Source organism: Myotis brandtii, unplaced genomic scaffold, assembly GCF_000412655.1.
Source record: "Myotis brandtii unplaced genomic scaffold, ASM41265v1 scaffold982, whole genome shotgun sequence".
Lineage (NCBI taxonomy): Eukaryota > Metazoa > Chordata > Mammalia > Chiroptera > Vespertilionidae > Myotis > Myotis brandtii.
In genome coordinates, this window is record NW_005372084.1 from 1,752,069 (window position 1) to 1,760,089 (window position 8,021).

General features: G+C 41.3%; 1 long non-coding RNA gene across 1 annotated transcript in view; it reads left to right on the forward strand.

The window, feature by feature from the left end:
• The window catches only part of LOC106724801, a 21,188-nt gene extending 13,431 nt beyond the window's left edge, over positions 1-7,757 (forward strand). The window contains exon 3 of the long non-coding RNA XR_001360636.1: positions 7,744-7,757. This is a non-coding gene — a long non-coding RNA (uncharacterized LOC106724801). The remainder of the gene's footprint in view (positions 1-7,743) is intronic.
• Positions 7,758-8,021: the final 264 nt, after the last annotated feature.

An 8,021-nucleotide genomic window follows, 5' to 3' on the forward strand; every position in this document is an offset into this window, starting at 1 on the left:
TCTCTATCTCTATCTCTATCTCTATCTCTATCTCTATCTCTATCTCTATCTCTATCTCTATCTCTATCTCTATCTCTATCTCTATCTCTATCTCTATCTCTATCTCTATCTCTATCTCTATCTCTATCTCTATCTCTATCTCTATCTCTATCTCTATCTCTATCTCTATCTCTATCTCTATCTCTATCTCTATCTCTATCTCTATCTCTATCTCTATCTCTATCTCTATCTCTATCTCTATCTCTATCTCTATCTCTATCTCTATCTCTATCTCTATCTCTATCTCTATCTCTATCTCTATCTCTATCTCTATCTCTATCTCTATCTCTATCTCTATCTCTATCTCTATCTCTATCTCTATCTCTATCTCTATCTCTATCTCTATCTCTATCTCTATCTCTATCTCTATCTCTATCTCTATCTCTATCTCTATCTCTATCTCTATCTCTATCTCTATCTCTATCTCTATCTCTATCTCTATCTCTATCTCTATCTCTATCTCTATCTCTATCTCTATCTCTATCTCTATCTCTATCTCTATCTCTATCTCTATCTCTATCTCTATCTCTATCTCTCTCTCCTACAGCTTCTACTTACCTAACCCTTCCTGACCATCCATGGGTCAGTCATAGTAAATCTTTTCTGTTTCTTCAAAGCATCATGCTCTCTTTGGTTTCTATATATTCTCCTAAAATCCTTCTTTGTCACCAGGAAGCCTCCCTTAAACCCCAAGTCAGAATTAGGTACAAACCCCATCACACACTCTATGTCTACAATTAAATTGTCTACTTTTTTGTGTATCCTCTAAACTAGCTATTTTCAATGGGTGTGCTTTGGCATACTTGCGTGCTGCAAGAATTTTTAAAACATGCAATACCTGATTATCTGGTCAGGGGCACTGACCTCTTTTCCTTTACCAGTGGTTGGCAAACTGCGGCCCCTTGAGTGTGGCTCTTCCACAAAATACCACGTGCGGGCGTGCACGTACAGTGCGATTGAAACTTCGTGGCCACACTCAAGGGGCCAAAGAGCTGCATGTGGCTTTCGAGCCGCCGTTTGCCAACCACTGCCTTAGACCAGTGGTTCTAAACCTTGGCTGCACATTAGAATCACCTGGGAATCTTTTTCAAATCCTGATTTCTGGGCCTCATACTCCGGAAATTCTGTTTCTTTGCTATTAATGTTGTGGCCTCACCCCATAACAAAGAAACAGAATTTCTGGAGGATGAGTCCCAGAAATCAGGATTTTAAAAAGATTCCCTGGTGATTCTAATGTGCAGCCAAGGTTGAGAACCACTGCCTTAGACTGCCAAAAAAAAAAAAAAAAAGACAACAGCCACCCTGTCTGTTGTTACTTAGTGGTTAGAGTATTGGTCCATGCACTGAAGGGTCTTGGGTTTGATTCCCTATCAAGGGCACATATCTGGGTTGCAGGTTGGATTCCCCAGCCCTGGTCAGGGTGCATGCAAGAGGCAAACAATTGATAAGTCTCTCTCATTTCGATGTTTCTCTCCCTCTATCCTCCTGCCCTTTTTCCCTCCCTTCCACTTGATCTAAAAATCAATGGAAAAATATCCTTGGGTGAGGATTAACAACAACAAAAAATACAACAGCCAATACAACAATTGCCATCCAGTGTGAATGTTTTTATCAGATTGGCAAAAATTTTTTGTTGTTGTTGTGCCGCAGAATTTTAGTAGTTTACATGTGCCATGAGATGAAAAAGTTTGAAAATCACTGCTCTAAACTATAATTTCCATTAAAGCAAGGAATTTGTCTTTCACTCATGAACTTAACACATAAATATTGATGACACTCTCTGGGCCAAGCTCAGCTTTGGTAAGAATAAGACACCACCTAGCTCCCTGTATGGAACACTATATGTACCTTCTAAAAACTGGTTGACTGGATGAATGGATGGATGGATGGAAGGAAGGATGGATGGATGGATGAATGGATATGGCAATTAGGAATATGTCAGTTAGGAATGTGCTTAGATGAAATAAAACCTAAATAGTGGCTTAAACAGATAAAAAATTTATTTGACTCACACAACAAGAAATCATAGGTAGGTTGTCCAAGGTTGTTCATTACCAACGGGGCTATCAGGATTTTACCTTCCTATTCTCTTTCCTTAGTGTGTTTTATGACAAACTCCTGGTACCTGTGATCTTATTTGGAAATAAGGTCATTGCCAATGCAATCAAGTTAAGATGAGGGCATAGTCTCCAAATCCCATGTACTGGTTCCCTTATAAGAAGAGACACGGAGAGAAAGAATGCAATGTAACAATAGAGCAGAGATTGGACTGATGATTCTAAAGCCAAGGCTCACCATGGACTGTAGGCAACACTAGAAGCTAGGAAGAGGCAAGAGAAAATTCTCCCCTAGAGAGCATGGCCTGTTGACACCCTGATTTTGAACTTCTAGTCTCCAGAACTGTGAGAGAATAAATTTCAGTTGTTGTTTGTTGAGCCAGCCAATTTGTGGTCATTTGTTATGGCAACCCTAGGACTCTGAAACAGTGTGTGACTTTTATTCTCACAGTTACAGGAGGACAACTACATTTCTAGGAATCACATCTATGGTCTAGTCAAGGTGAAGGGGCAAGAAGCAGAAGTCCGATGGGCCATTCAAGTCTAGTCTGCACCTTTAAGAAGCTTTCTTGGAAGTCCAGTCAGTGATATCAATGAGCATCCCATCGACTAGGACTGGTCACCCAATCTGGTCACCCTTTACCTTCAAGGGAGTCTGTGAGTATATTTAGCTTTCAAGCTCTATAGTTGAGGAAGGCAAGGAGGATTGTAAATGACTGGGTTTGCCAATCCATGGTGACATAAATATATCAAGCGTGTTCTGGGCACCCAATACCCCAGGTTCCTCCTCCTCCTTCCCCAATACATCTTTATTTAAACAAATAAATACTTCATTCATGAGAACAAGTGCTATGGCACAGTTGGCTGGTTAGAACACTGCCATTGGAAACAGGACTTTCATAAATGGTGGGTGTGCATGTGATAGGCCTTAACCAGGGTGAGATGGGGCCAGGAAGGATCACTGCTTCAGGGAGAGCACTTCTAGCCCAAGCTCCCACTCACTGGGCCTCCTCCCTGCCTGCAACTGCTCTTCACCCGCTGGGGTAACTTGTCAGCAACCCTTGAGCCTAAACTAAACTATTCATAGACCAGGTCAGGAGTACCTGCAACCCCTTAGTGTTTGGTTTCTACATTTGAAAATCATGCAATTAGTAACTATATTCTCCTAAAAATCAACAATTCAAAGATTTTTAGAATAGAAATGAAAAGTCTCCTGATACCAGCACTCCACATCACCTGTCCCAGTCACATGTCCCTTAGCAGAAGCAACCTCTAATAACAGTGCGTGTTTCTTTGCTTGCTCTCATTCACACGTATACATACCTACACCACACATACTCTACATACCGTACACCCCACACATACACAGTTTGTATATTCCATAAATGGAATTACACTGACACCCATTTGTTTCATTTTATAATATGTCTTGGTATTCCTTGTAAGGATTTTGTATTATTTAGTTAGCCAGTCTTATACTGGATGTACATTGTATAACAAGTGATGTAGAGCACAGACTCATGCCAGACTGCTTGAGGTCGCATTACATCACAATCCTGCCTCCTGCTAGCTGTAAGACCTTGAATATATTGCTTCCTCACCATTTGTGTCTCAGGTCCTTCATCTATACAATGGGGATAAGAAAGCACTTACGAGGTTGCCATGGAGTATTGAGTTCATTGGTGTAAAGTGCTCAGAAAAGTGCAGACCCAGAGAAGGCCTTGTGATAAGTATTGTAATAACATAATTTCTCATTTTTTATTATATTTTAGCAAGTAACTTGTAGATAGTTCCGTGTAAACATGTACTTCTACAGAATAGATTTCTATTCCTAGAAGTGACATTACTGTATTAAAAGGCATGCACATTTTAATTTTGCTAGCCCCTACTAAAATGTGTCTCCAAAAAAGGAAATGTGTGTGAAGAGTGTGCATTTATTTGTATCCACACCAACACTGGATGTTACCTCCAAGTTGTAGGCAATCTATGGGTTGAAATGGAATTTGGGTGTTTTATTCTGCACATCCTGATCACCTGGAGGGGTGCATATCTTTTTTCAGGCTTGTTAGCCACGTCTCACCTCTATTCCCCTTTTTCTTCTTCTGTGAATCCACCCAACCATGGGTTTTGCCTGTTTTGTCCCTGGGTTACTTTTCTCTTTTCTTATTGATTTGCTTCCTACATGTCATGGCTATGAACATTTAGTGATGATGTGTGTTACACAGATTTCCACCCAGTGAGGTGTTTGTGTATTTTTAGTCTGTCATACAAAAGTATTAAGTTTTTAGTGGTCAATTCTGACAGTCTTTTCCTTTGGCATTTTGTGTCTTGCTTAGGAAGATATTTCTCACCACAACTTTATGGAAAACAGTCCTCATTATCTTAGGATAATTGGTACTAAGACAATAATTTTTTCTAAATTTGGGTTGAAATTTTATCTGGAAAAATAGAATTAAATGTGTTTTTTATATTATATCTAGCAACATTTTTATTATAATTTCAACCATTTGAAAAATGAACAAGAAATAAACCAGGCTTTTGGGAAAGAGGATAATTTTTCTGATAAAATTCTATGATTATGTAATATAGTCTCCTTCATTTTTTACAGCAGTCATTTTTACAAAAATATTTGCAGATGTCATAAATTCTCCCAAGGGTTTCTCTTAATCCTTTGATGTTTAAATCACTCCCTCTAGAAGAATCTATCCTGCTTTTCTTGTAAATGTTCTTTTCTTCATTCTTTAAAGAAATTCTTTAATTTCTTCATGCTTTCAGAGCATCATGCTGATAGCTTTGCACAAGATCTGGGCAGCAATCCACCATCATTATCATCAACTTCATAACAAATCCTACCTCTTTTGCCAGACTTGCACTGTCATTATGCAGTCCCTTTGTTTTGGCATGATATTACCCAGTGTTTGTAACACCAGACTCTAATCAGAGAAATTTGGTATCTGGGACAGATGTTTGAGCAGAGCAAGATTTTATGAGGCCGCTCCATTACTTAATATTTTCATGATGTGGATATTTTTGCTTTCTGTGTGACTCTATAACTTGAGGAACTCAGTTAATGAGGACTGCGATAATGAGCCTACCGTTCCATTTAATTCATCCAATAAAAGTGAGGCACTGTATTAGTCAGGTTTCTCTCTCCTCCCCTCCCTCTCCCCCGCCACCTTCCCCTGTATATATATGTATATATGGTGTGTGTAATATTTGTGGAATTGACTCACTTGATGATGGAGGCTAAGTTCTGTGATCTGCTTTCTGCAAACTGGGGACCCAGGAAAGACAGTGGTCTAAGTCTCAGTCCAAGGCAAGAAGATTGATGTCCCAACTCAAGTAGTCAGACAGAAAGAATGACTCGTCTCTTCCTCCACCTTTTTGTTCTGTTCAAGCCCTCACAGACTGGGTGCGGCCCACCCACATTCAGGAGGGAGTGCAATCTGCTTTACTGAGTCCACTGATTCAGAAGGGAATCTATTCTAGAAACACCCTCATACACACCCAGAAATAATGTTTAACCAGATATCTGGGCACCCCAGGGACATCAAGTTGACACAAAATTAACCATCACAGCACCTTTGATGGTTCTACTCCCTTCATCTACAGCATACATTTTCCTTTCTACTGAAGCAGCAGTACGCTCTGAACAACAGTCTCCTCTCTCCCCACCCTACATCGCCCCTCACACTCACACACATGTACTAATACCTCTAGCCTGCTTTCTCCTAATAATTCCCATGAAAACCTTAAAAGGCTATTTCTAAAAATATTGGGGACACACAAAACTCAATACCTATGAGAAAATACAGTCCTGGCCAGGGCATGAGGAAAGTTCAGATATCAGTTACATAATGAACAGAGGGCCTCATTCTCTCACCTGACAAACTGGTGGACCAGGTCAGTCTTGGAAGAAGACAAACCCTGATCCTCTCAGCTCTAGCATTCCATAGGTCAGCATCCGGCTGAGTCATGTTAGACCAAGTCCCCCAATACCCTATGTTACACAACCGTATCTGAGCCCCTGATAATGCCACACCATGGAAAGGGAAGACAGATGAAAAGGCCATGGTCCAAGCTCTCAAGGACCTTACATTGTAGTTGTGGAGATAATAAATAACTACAGCAAATGTTGAGAGGGTCATTCCTGAGACTGCTAGGGTGGGTGGTGGATTCCACACTGGGTTCCTCAGGGCCCAAGAGGCTCAATGGAGATTTCTGTGGGCCACCATGAGAAGGACGGGACCCTTGACTGCCTCCCACCTTCCCCAATTTTGACTGGAGCAGCTGCTTTTGTCAGCTTGACATATTGGGTGTTATTGAAAATGTCATTTATAGAAAAGATTCTGTTTTAAAGATGAAAAACCTGTGATCTAGAGCAAAGGTCAGCAAGTTACAGCCTGGGGACAAAATCTGGCCCATCCACTATTTTTTTTTTTAATCTTCACCAGAGGATATTTTTTCCACTTATTTATTTATTTATTTAAAAATTTTTTTAGAGAGAGTAGAAGGGCGGGAGAGGGAGGAGAGAGAGAGAGAGAGAGAGAGAGAGAGAGATGTGAGAGAGATACATGGATGTGTTGCCTCCGGTACACACCCCAATTGGGGCTGGGGATCAAACCCATGATCCTTTGGGACCCTTGTATGCACCGGCCCGTGCTCTAACCACTGAGCACACTACCAGGGCCATCCACTATTTTTGTACATAAAATTAGTATACAGGAAGCCAGCCATGCTCATTCATTTACCTATTGTCTGTGACTGCCTTGTGCTATGAGAGCTGAGTTGAGTAGTTGTGACAGAAGCCATCTGGCCCACAAAGCCTAAAATATTTACCCTCTGGCCTTTTCCAGGAAAAGGTTGCCAACCCCTGATTTAGAGGAAAGAAATCTGGAGACAGACAAGCTCCCATAGCTGTGCTTCCAAGGAGGTAGTAAGTTATGATTTAGAGGCAGAGCAAGCCCCTAGTGGCCAAATCTTCCTCCCAATGACCACCCAACATTCACCATTTAAAGTTTCAATGCTTCAGCCACCTGCCGCTGTGCCAATACTGCCTGCTCCGGGAATGCCAGGGGAGTGGCTTCTATCTTCTCTCCGTTTCACCTGAGTGCTACCTCGCAGATGACTTACTATGAGGAAGTGAAGCTTATGCCTCAGGGCCCCTGTCAAGGCTGGTATCTAATTTTGTAATTTTTACTTTAAAAGAGCTTCAAAAAAATGGGATCTGCTCCCAATTCTATTTAATATGTTCCTGTCTGGCACAGCCTTTTGCCTTTAACTCCTTTAGACCCCCTGAGTTCAGGAACAATGAACTCAGCTCCCCAGCTGCAGCCTCCAAAGGGCAACTAGGCTTCTTATCAGGGACGGGGTGTGGGGTGGGGTGGGGTGGGGGATCATTCTCCAGTTGACACCTGAACCCGGTGAATGTGATGATTAATTTTATGTGTCAGCTTGGCTGGGGCATAGTGCCCAGATATATGGTCAAATATTATTCTGGATGCTTCTGTGAGGGTGTTTTTGGATGAGATTTAACATTTAAATTAGTAGACTGAATAAAGCAGATTACTCTCTGTAATGTGGGTGGGCCTCATCTAACGAATCAAAGGCCCGAATCAAACAAAAAGACTTACCTCCCACCAGCAAGAAGGAATTCTGCCAGCAGGTGGCCTCCTGACTTAAAAGGCAACACTGGCTCTTCCCTGAGTCTCCACCCTGTAGATTCTGGACTTGCCTATATAATCACATGAGCCAATTCCTTACAATAAATCTCTCTCTCTCTCTCTCTCTCTCTCTCTCCATATACTGTATTTTTTTGTATATAGGATGCCCCCCCCCCATGTATAAGACACCCCCCACTTTTCCAACCCAAAATTAAGAAATCAATATTTTAAACATTTTCCTGGTTTTCCTCATTAGGCCTTC